This window comes from Panthera leo, chromosome C2, assembly GCF_018350215.1.
Source record: "Panthera leo isolate Ple1 chromosome C2, P.leo_Ple1_pat1.1, whole genome shotgun sequence".
NCBI classification, from domain to species: Eukaryota; Metazoa; Chordata; class Mammalia; order Carnivora; family Felidae; genus Panthera; species Panthera leo.
The window spans coordinates 25,959,217-25,970,746 of NC_056687.1; the positions used below are offsets into that span (position 1 = coordinate 25,959,217).

At 38.5% G+C, this 11,530-nt stretch overlaps 1 pseudogene; it reads right to left on the reverse strand.

Annotated features, from left to right (window-relative positions):
- Window positions 1-6,275: 6,275 nt before the first annotated feature.
- LOC122230081 lies at window positions 6,276-6,944 on the reverse strand (annotated as a pseudogene).
- Between the last annotated feature and the right edge of the window lie 4,586 nt (window positions 6,945-11,530).

The following is an 11,530-nucleotide window of genomic DNA, read 5'->3' on the forward strand; positions in this document are numbered from 1 at the left end:
GCATTCCCCGAGTTGAAAAGCTGACAACAGGCCTATCCAGTTTTCATAAGAATTTATATACAGTTCAAAGAGAAAAGAAAGCATTTCCAATTAGAAGTTTCTAAAGGAAATGCTTTAAGAAAAAGAAGGGGAGGAAAACCTCTTCCCTTATTTTCAACGGGAAGAATTAAACCTCTTACTTTTAATCTGTATTTGTCCTTACACGTGTCAATAACTTTGAAGGGATGATCTCATTTACAATACCAACAAAAACTGCAGAACACCTAGGAATTATCTTAAGAAATAAAAACTAAAAGTAGAAAAATGTAAAACCCTCTGAAGAACACAAAAGAACTGATCAAAAGGAAAGGCATACTTTTAATATGAGAAAAACTCAACATCATATAAATAACATTTATCTGTAAGTTTTTTTATTCTTTTAATACAATAAATAATGACCTTTTTTAAAACTAGATAAGATAATGCCAAAGTACATTTTTAAAAATAGGCAAAAACAGCCGGAAAACTGACAATGAAGAGCAATGTAGGAGGACTGGAACTTCTAGATATTGAAATACAAAGCTTTAACAGTTAGAATACTGTTATCTGGCCCATGAATAAACAGACCAAGTCACAGAATAAAATGTCTAAAAAACAGATAAAAATACATAATAGGATTAAGGATAGCAATTTAGATCAGTAGAGGAAAAGACAAGCTATTTAATATGTGCTGTTGGGACAAGTGGGTAGGCATCTAGGGGGAAAATTAACATAGAACTCAAATTTCACAGTGAACATCAGAAAAAATTCTTAACGAATCAAAAAATGAAGTAAAAAAATAAAGCTATAAATGTACTAGAAGAAAACAAGGAAAGATCTTTCTGACAATGACTCCAACCTCCAGAAGTCTTAAAAGAAAAAAGATTGATAAATTCAAGCACATAATCAAAAGTTCTGTGTGATAAAACAAACCAGAGAATCAAAAACAAAAAGCCCATAAGCGAAGTTAAGACAAATGACAGATTGGTAAGTATATTTGCAATGTACTGTGGACAAAGACCTAATATTCCTAAAATATAAAGTGTGTTTCAGCAAACAAGAAAAAAAGCAATATAAATGGATAAAGGATATAAATAGATAATTCACCAAAAAGGAAACATAAGTGGGCCTCAAATATATGAAAATGATGTGTAATATCCCTCGTAATATAAGGAATACAGATTAAAACTGTCCGTGTTATCTGTTGGATGGATTTAACAAACTAAAAGTTTGATAATACACAGTGTTGAAAATACACTGTGGAAAAATTGGCACTCTCATAAATTGGTGGGGCTATAACTTGGTACAACCCCTCATGGATGTAATTGGACAACATCTCCAAGAACACCAAATTCATAATATACTCTTGGAATCAACAACGCCAATTCTAACATTTTATTCTACAGAAATACTTGCACATATGTAAAGTGGTAGATGTACACAGTTACTCACAGATGTATTTTTTGTAACAGCATAAAACTGAAAACAATCCAACATAATATAATGCAGCTATAAAAAGAAAGAGGAAGCCACTCATGTACTCTTATATAATTATCTGCCAAATATATTAATAAATATGAATAAAAAGATGTAGAACAATTTGTACAGTATGCTGCCTGCCATTTATGTAAAAAGGGGCAGAGAATAACATTTGTATTTATTTATGTATTATAAAGTTAATTCTCATTTGTCTCCTTCCCAATCTCCCCCATTAAAATGCAATGAAAATTTCAGGATAAAAAAAAAAAAAAGAAAATTTCAGGATTAATGAAATAAATGTGGTTATCTTTATGGAAGGAGGGTAAACAAGAGAAGGAAAATCAGGAAAGGGAAACCAAGGGAGGATTGGGTGGGAAGCAACCTTCTCAGTGTACAGAATTTCATAGGTATTTTTAATCAACAGATCTGTTATTATTTTTAAAATAACAATTGGGGCACCTGGATGGCTCAGTCGGTTAAGAGTCCGACTTTGTCTTGGGTCATGATCTCACGGTTTGTGAGTTCGAGGCCCGCATCAGGCTCTGCACTGGCAGCTCGGAGCCTGGAGCCTGCTTCGAATTCTGTGTGTCCCTCTCTCTCTGCCCTTCCCCTGCTCATGCTCTGTCTCTCTCTGTCTCTCAATAACAAATAAACGTTAAAATTAAATAAATAAATAAATAAATAAATAAAATAACAATTAATGGGGCACTTGGGTGGCTCAGTCAGTTAAGCATCCAGCTCTTAATTTTGTCTCAGGTCATGATCTCATGGTTCATGGGTTCTAGCCCTGCATTGAGCTCGGTTCTGATAATGGAAAGCCTGCTTGGGATTCTCTCTCTCCCTCTCACTCTGTCCCTCCCTCTCTGTTTCTCTCTCTCTCTCTCTCTCTCTCTCAAAATAAATGAACTTTTAAAAAAAATTAATAAATTCTCTCTCTCCCTCTCACTCTGTCCCTCCCTCTCTGTTTCTGTCTCTCTCTCTCTCTCTCTCTCTAAATAAATGAACTTTTAAAAAAAATTAATAAATTTTTAAACATGATCTCTATTAAGCACATGTAAATTAGGCCATAATTAAGTCTGCTTTTAGAGTCAAAGCTAAAAAAAAGTAAATTAAAATCATAAATGTATTTTTCTAAAACATTTCTATACCTAATTATTTTGATGGCCAGTAGTAGAAGCCTTATGTCTAAAGCCTATTTATTGAATGCTTCTCTGGGAAGCTCAGACTTGCAGTTCATCAGGAAGGGAACAGGCATGTAATTTAGATGATATTTCCATTTAGTTAACATATTTATAATTTAGTAAAAGGGCTGCCCTTTTACCAAATGCAATAAATTACTTTCTCAATTCAGCCAGATGGAATCACATTGGTAAAACTGATTTAAAGAAGAAAAAAAAAATTAATTGGCTAGGATTTGATAGCTACCATTTATAGTCTTCCTAGGGTAATTTCTTTGAGATTTTTAAATTATGTATAAAATAGAAGGGAGCATATATGAGACCCTGTTGGAAAGCCCTCAACATCTACAAAGTTATGGCAATTGACCTAATTATTATATTTGGTTAAAGAGAGCCTTCTAAGAATTGAATTTGCACAGCCTCACTCACATAATTTGTAATTCAGGTAAGTATTTCACCGAATTTGTTCAGATTACTAAATCTAATCGTCTTTCCACATTAATGTTTTTATACCTGAGTTTTTGTTTTCTGAATCAATGCAAAGCTTTATATGAAAAATATGAATGTAGTAGGATGCCTATGCCTGGGACAAACAGGTTGATGTGGTTTGAAAATAAATTAGAGAAAGTTATGAAAAAGGAAATTATCTCTGTTTTAGGAAGTTTTGGTCTTCCTTAGTTAGTAAATCCCTCAAGGGCTACAGACCCACATAGGGTGAGTGAAGGACTCCACAGAATGAAAAAGTAGTTTTTCTTTTCCAAACAAGATTTTATTGTTTGAGGAAAAGGCAGATAGCAAAGCTGTCACTTGGTGGGGTAGGGTGGGGAAGGATGAATCTTTTTACATAAAGAATCCAGAGTCAGGATGCCCGGGTGGCTCAGTAGATTGAGCGGCTGACTCTCGGTTTGCTTAGGTCAACATCTCATGGTTTCATGAGTTCAAGCCCCACATTGGGCTCTGTGCTGACAGTGCGGAGCCTGCTTGGGATTCTCTGTGTCCCCCCCCCCCCCGCCCCTCTCCTACTCGTGCTGTCTCTGTCTCTCTCAAAATAAATAAATAAACTTAAAAAAAAAATCCAGAGTCTTCTAGGAGAGAAGGTATCCATTGTCGAACTCTGCTCACAGAGCCCTGAAAGTGGAAAAACTGGGTGAACCAGGGTGGCCTTGGAGACTGTTACCTGGAAAGGAGAGTCAGTCTAACTGAGGACCTGAGGTGAAGCACCGGAAGTTTGTTAGAGGAGGAAGTGCTAGTTTGAGCACAGTGTGCAACTAGCAAACCCAGCCTCAGCAGTTAACAAGCACTTAAGCCTGTGAGTACCACCAAGAAAACCATGCCAACCAACTGTATCATCAGTATCAGATGCTATTTGCAAAGTCTCTTGTTTGCAAATATGGTCAACCTGGCTGCAGTCCTTCAACCAATTGGGTGGGTCCTTAAAAAAGAGGTTCTAGGCTTCTATTGATAGGCAAGTGGGTGCTGAAGACACTAATTGAATAAGAGGATGTAGCCATCTGCTTCTAGTTTTGAGGTAGTGATGTGAGTTTGGAAACATCCTAGTTGAACTTGTGAAATTTTGTTTATCACATCAGCTCACTAACATCAGCTCACTCAGCTCACTGTGCTTTCTTTGTTTCCCAGGTAGTGACAAAGGGTCAAACTCAAAGGGCTTCAGGTATGAGCCTGGTAAAACAATTGTGTCATAGAATAAACAAGGCAAACTGGAGGGTGCATCTCCCTGCCAGGAAATCAAAATTCATTGCTTTTTAAAAATCTGAGCTAATTGGGGCGCCTGGGTGGCTCAGTCAGTTAAGCGGCCCACTTTGGCTCAGGTCATGATCTCGCGGTCTGTGAGTTCGAGCCCCGCGTCGGGCTCTGTGCTGACAGCTCAGAGCCTGGAGCCTGTTTCGGATTCTGTGTCTCCCTCTCTCTGACCCTCCCCCGTTCATGCTCTGTCTCTCTCATCTCAAAAATAAATAAACGTTAAAAAAAAAATTTTTTAAAAAAAAATCTGAGCTAATTAAACCAAAGGAAAAGATTATATATATCATAAGCCTATAGGCTGAATTCAGCATCTCAACTAATACTTTGATACTCTACAATTCACTATACCTAGAGCCCATTTTAATTTACTCAAATCTCTTTCTGCTCCCCTAAGGTCACTTTAGAAGACTTTTAAAGAGTCCTATACATTAAGCCACAATTCAGCTCCAAGTTCTAGGTCCTAAAGACCCAGAGGTGACAAAGGCAAGTCCATTCCTCAAGGAACTCCCACAGGTTGGTATTGTGAACACCATTTGTTCAGTTTCCTGTCTCCTCCAATCATCAGGAATACTTCTCTGTAACATCATTGGATAAACCTAATTTTACCTTTTTTAAAGCCAGGTTTTTGTGTATATTTATAGGACTCATTTCTTGTATTGTAAAATATTAGAAACCCATTCATATCATTGCCTGCTCTTGCCTACACACATCCTACCCCTTTTGTCTTCCTGTCTCTAAGCCCCTGGACACCCACAAACCCAGATTTCAACTGATCTCTGCGGGCCTGGAACTCTGGCTAATGTTCTTGGATCTTTTTCTTTGTGAATCTCTTAAAATGGACCTGAATCTTTGGATATCAAACCCATTAAACCCATACCTAGTCTCCTGGACTCTGAACCCTGCCTTCTCTGTAGTGTTAAAAAACAAAACTCAACTGAGTACATTTAAAGATCAAATTAATGTTATCAAATGATTCTTGAATGGGGTGGTGTCACATTTTAGCAGATAGGGAGTTCCAAGGAGCTGGGTGTTCATCCTGGTTCTTCTCAGCTTGTCCCAACCGCTTTTTATTCATAATTTGCCTGATACTTTTGAAAGTATCTTTCTATAAAGTTGCCTTTAGAAAGGCAAAAATTTAGATTGCAAAAATAGAATAGTAAAAGATGTAACTCATACACTAGAGACTTCATTTTTTGAGAAAACTTAATTTCCACCATCCATTAAAACCGGTAATGCATCAATAGGAAGATTTTGGCTGCAGAAAAAAAGACCTTCCTATATCTGGCTTATTTGTCCCAGTCTGCTTCCCTATTTATAGTCCTCAAATTATCTGTCTTTCTTTCATCAAAGAAAATATCCATATGATTATACAATTATGTGATAGACCATTTGGGGCCACTTAATCACTTAATTCCTTTCTGAAAAGCTGTTCGCACTTTACTCTAAAGATTTATTTCCTGGATGGTTTCCACTGCAAGTTTTTAATTGTAATTAATGAAATCCATCGCCAGTCTTGAAGCCACAGAACTTTTCTAACCTGTACATTCAATTTCAACAACACAACAACTTATTTTCTTTGTCACCCATTTATTTCTCACTAACCCCCAAAGGACAGCAGTGAATAAGGTTCAATAGACAACATTTCCTTTAGGAAGAATTTCTAAAAAACATAAATAACCTAGAATTATTGTACACCTGAAACTAATATAACACTCTATATTAATGAATTGGAATTAAAATTTTTTTAAAATTAATAAAATACAAAAATACATTTTTATAAATAACCTAATAAAACACAGTATACTTCTAAATCTACACTTGATCTTAGCCAAAAGGCCGAGAAGCGATATATACTTCTAAATCTGCTTGGGTCCTCTGCACAAGACTCAGGTGTGGGTCTTTATAAGATGGTCAGTGAATTCCTGATAAGGAGAGTTAGTGAACACAGTCTGTTTCCAAAGGTCAGGGGTGAGATAGCTGTAGGTCTTGGAAATGGCATCAAAACTGGCATCAAAAGTTGCCCAGGGTCGCAGTGCAGGCCCTGGCCAAGGTGTGGCAGTCATCCATACCAGCCATCATCAGTAGCTTCTTGGGTACAGAGGCTGAGATAATGCCAGTGCCTCTGGGGGCAGGGATGAGGCGCATCAGCATAGAGCCACAGGGGCGGTCACCTTTCATGGGACAGTGTGGGACTTGCCAATCTTGTTCCCCCAGTAGCCTCTCTGAACCGGGATGATGGAAAGCTTGGCCAGGACGATGGCTCCATGGATGGCAGCAGCTACCTCCTTGGAGCACTTAGCACCCAGACCGACGTGTCTATTGTAATCCCTGATGGCAACAAATGCCTTGAACCTGGTCCACTGGCCAGAATGGGTCTGCTTTTGCAGAGGCATAATCTTCAAAATCTCATCCTTGAGGGATGCCCCCAGGAAAAAGTCAATGATCTCAGATTCTTTGATGGGGATAGATCTCCTCCAAAGACTTGATCTTCATGTTCTTGACCAGGCGGCCAGCTTGGTGACCGGGATCCACTCCTCACCTTAGGCTTTGCCTCCACTAGCTCCGCGGCCCCGCCCCACCCCGGCCCCGCCCCAACCCCACCCCTGCCCCGGACCAGGCCACCTCCCCACCCGACTCCCACCCTGGCCTGCCCTGGCCCCAGATGCAGCTGCGGAAGCCGCTGTGGCCTCCCATTCCAGGGCCCCACCAGTGTCAGCCACCATTTGGTGTTTTCCCAGAGAAGAAGCTAAATCTGGTTTCTAATATACATTGAGTTTTAGGGGCAGGAGTGGTGAAAAATAAAAGTCAAAATTATTCCTAGTTACCTTGATTTCACAGGTTTCACATAGTTATCTTTTGGTGAAATTCTAGAATTACAATACTTTGTAAATGTGGGATGAAGGCCACACTCGGAGGTCAGTCTTCTGTACTTCGCCATTCACTTTTGACTTGATGGCTATACCACGCCTATAACAGTAGTCTATTTTGTTTCAAAACTGCTATATTTCTTAAAATCACCATTTATTTTGAAACTAAGTGAATATAAATAGTATAGGAATATGAATAGTGCCAGAAGTCCAGGCAATTACAATTTTCCCCAAATCACCCCCAAGTCAGTTGTTCAACATACTTTCTATGCAACGATTATCATGTGACGATTAGGTTCCAAGGCACAGGGGAGAACGTATTCACCATGTGTGGAGGAATTCCACCATGTAATTCCTAAAGGGAAACACATTTAGAGTTCCCTTTGAGACTATACCAAGTACATTATATTCCCAGAATTGTGAAACTCAACTCTCCCCTGGCATCAAGAAGAGGAGTGACAAGATGGGTTAGTACTGGCAGTGGGGCTAGGAGGGCCGAGGTGGCAGGTCCGTGCAGGGCGGGGTATGAATGACCAGAGGATTTTGTCAAGTGGAGCAAGCAAGTCCCTGAAAATGGGGAAAGAAGGAACTCGACAGCAGCCACAAACCAGAAAGAGCACATGGAGGATGTTTCTAGAATGCATGTTCATAACCAAGAGAATATATGCTTTATTTGACCTTAAGTACTTTTGATGAAATATCTGGGGACTTTTCTAAGAAGAAAACTGTAATTGCTTGTTATTGCCAGACACTGCCTGACAGCATTGGAATTTGCTTGGCTTTTTGTGGCTGCTACCCCAAACTGGTAACCATTCAGTCAAATATAAGCTAAAATTAAATTACTTTTCCTTCATTGTTTATGTATTTCTGCTGAATGGGGACATTTCAGCAATGATTTTATATTCATTAGGAGGATGGAATACCAGAGCAAGTCAATCAAAGTCATAATGAAAATACCAAGACATTCCTGTCTGTTTTTCCACAGTCTACTATGTTCAGTTGGAATAAAATACAGGATCTCTAGTGACATAACACTATATATAGATCTAAAGGCACTTTTTCTCTGACTGTGAATAGATACAGATGACAGAAAGTTGTGAGTTGTGTTCAGTAGCTTCCAAGGAACACACCTAGATGTCTCGCTACAAAAGCAAATTTTTCAGAATTAAACTAAAGCTGTTTTTTAATAACTAAAAATCTGAAAACTGTTCTTCTAGAAATAATCAAGGAAAAATACATATGTTTTCAAAGTGTTCATCAAACATATTTATCAAAGTGGAGGGTGGGGGAATATGTTATGTAGAGATACGTTAGAAGCTTAAACACAAAAGGGTTTAAAAGAGAAGAAATAGATCAGTGATTATGAGTCTTTTTGGAATTGCTACCTACCATCCACAATTACACTTTTTGTTTCATGATATATTTACATCCTCTAGAAGCACGCAACAGTTATTACAGTTAACTGTGTTTGGATATCAGTTTAAGAATGTAACTATGCATATGCAGGCATGTAACAAAACCAAGGTTGTTATCAGATATAGCAAGGACTTTCTGTGAGTAATCCCAGGCATGCTTGACTCTCTCCATTAGAATTATAACATGTTCAACTACATTATCCAGTTCCTCCTACTGAGAGCCCCTAAATGGACTCTCACTTAGGATAGGAAAGGAAGGTACAGAAAATTAAATTCAGAGCATACTAATTAAGAAGAAAATTTCCCACAGGTTTAGAGTGCAATGCAAAATAGTTCTCAATAATATCTGTATAGTAAAATAAAACTTTTGCACTGAGAAGGGATAGGTATTAGACCCTGCTACCATTTACTTGCCATATTTTTGCAAATCTGATGAATCTTCTACTCCTCTATAATGTGGTCCATGAGGGTTATAGGATGTATGTATTTCTTTGAAATAGTTAAGGAATGTATTTATTTACAAAATATTTAACAAGCTCACGATTACAAAAGAGGATAGTTTATTAAAGAAGAAGATGAGGATGTCTGGGATGCATAGTTGAGACCCCCAACCTAAACTAGTAGAAAAGAAGGGGCAGGGAGATTCTCCTGGGGGCTGAGTGGGGGCATGCAATCCTGAAGGATCAGAGAAAAGGGATTTGGAGAGTGAGTGAAGGTCTTGGGGAGTCAGGGGGAAAGCAGGGCATCTTTTAGGGACAGAAAGAAATGGCCAAGGGGTCAATGGTGGGGAGAGAAATGAGCAAGATAAGGGAGGAAAGCAGGAGAGAGATGGTGAATAAGAACAACAAGGTGGAAATGCCAAACATCTGGCTGGGAAAATATGGGTAGACCAGATCTGGCAAGACTAGATCTATTATCAGTATTTTTCAGGAATTTTGATTTTTTTTTTCCTTACGCGGGTCGGGGGATGAGGCTACTTAAAAGCCACATGTGGAACCAATACAAAGAGAATTACATCTCAGAAATATCACTGCCACTGCACTGGAGACTGTGCATTAGTCCAGAAGAAGAGTAGTAGTACAGGAGCGCCTGGCTGGCTCAGTCCAAAGAGCATGGCTTTTGATCTTGGTGCTATGAGTTCAAGCCCCATGCTGCATGTGGAGATTACATAATACATACATACATACACTTTAAAAAAAAGAAAGAAAAATGGTGGTAGAGGGTCACACCAGAAAAGTGGTAGTGTTAGACCCGAATAGTAGAGAAAGAAAGACATGGATGGAATTGAGATGCATTTAAGAAGCAGAATCAGCAGGACATGGTGAAAACTGGGACATGAGTTTGAAGAAGGAGGGAATTAGGTGGGGGAGGAAATGGGGATATAGGGAAACAGTGCTTAACAGGAGATTAATGGTCAGAGGGAAGCCACGTATAGACAGAGAAAAGTGGATGCTGACAAAGATCATATACACCAAGTATTCTTTGAGGTGTTGCCTTTTGAGTCCAGACAAGATTTCCAGGAATGGATCTTAGATGAAAGATACGAATGGATAAAGAAGATGTGGTTTATATATACAATGGAATACTACTTGGCAATGAGAAAGAATGAAATCTGCCCATTTGTAGCAACATGGATGGATCTGGAGAGTGTTATGCTAAGTGAAATAAGTCAGGCAGAGAGACAGATACCATATGTTTTCACTCATATGTGGACCCTGAGACACTCAACAGAAGACCAGGGGGGAGGAGAAGGGGGGAAAAAAAAGTTACAGAGAGGGAAGGAAGCAAACCATAAGAGACTCTTAAATACTGAGAACAAACTGAGGGTTGATGGGGGTGGGGGGAGGGGAAAGTGGGTAATGGGCATTGAGGAAGGCACCTGTTGAGATGAGCACTGGGTGTTTTATGGAAACCAATTTGACAATAAATTTCATATAAAAAAAAGATGAAAGATAACAGTACAGAGCTATCCATGGATTGGATTGGATTTAGCCAAAAGATCTCTTCAAAGAATGGACTCTGGAATTTAATCAAAATTAGATCCTTCCCAGTCAGTTTTATCTTTTTAGGGTTTTTTTTGTTGTTGTTTTTGGGTTTTTTTTTTTTTGTTTTTTTTTTTAAGTATAGGTGTGTGTGTGTGTGCTGATGATAATTTGTATACTCAAGACTTTATATAGCCAGAGAAGAAATGACATAGTAAACCTTTTTTATAATCCTAATGGCAGTCAAGATGGATATCTTTACTTAAAATATTAAAAACAATATTGCTGGGGCGCCTGGGTGGCTCAGTCAGTTAAGCGTCCAACTTCAGCTCAGGCCATGATCTTGTGGTTTGTGAGTTCAAGCCCCGCGTCAGGCTCTGTGCTGACAGCTCAGAGCCTGGAGCCTGTTTCAGATTCTGTGTCTCCCTCTCTCTCTCTGACCCTCCCCCGTTCATGTTCTGTCTCTCTCTGTCTCAAAAATAAATAAACGTTAAAAAAAATTAAAAAAAAAAAAATATTGCCTAGCAGGTTCTTGCCTAGGATGTGATCAACTTAAAAAGTAAATACAAAATGAAATATGTAGGTTAATTCCTGTCCTAATCAAAATATTGCTTTCCCTTTATAATGTGAGGGGAGTCAGACTACAGTTCAGCATCCAAGGAAAGATTTTAGCCTTCTTGTTCATTGAAACTTCTCTTCAAGATCTTAAATTCACTAAGTCTTATCTTTTTTCTTGCCTATAATTGATATTTGCCTTTGTAATGTTCCTCTCTCCCTCTGCCTTTCCCTCCTCTCTCTTAAAATAAAATTTTAAAAAAAAAGGCTTCTCA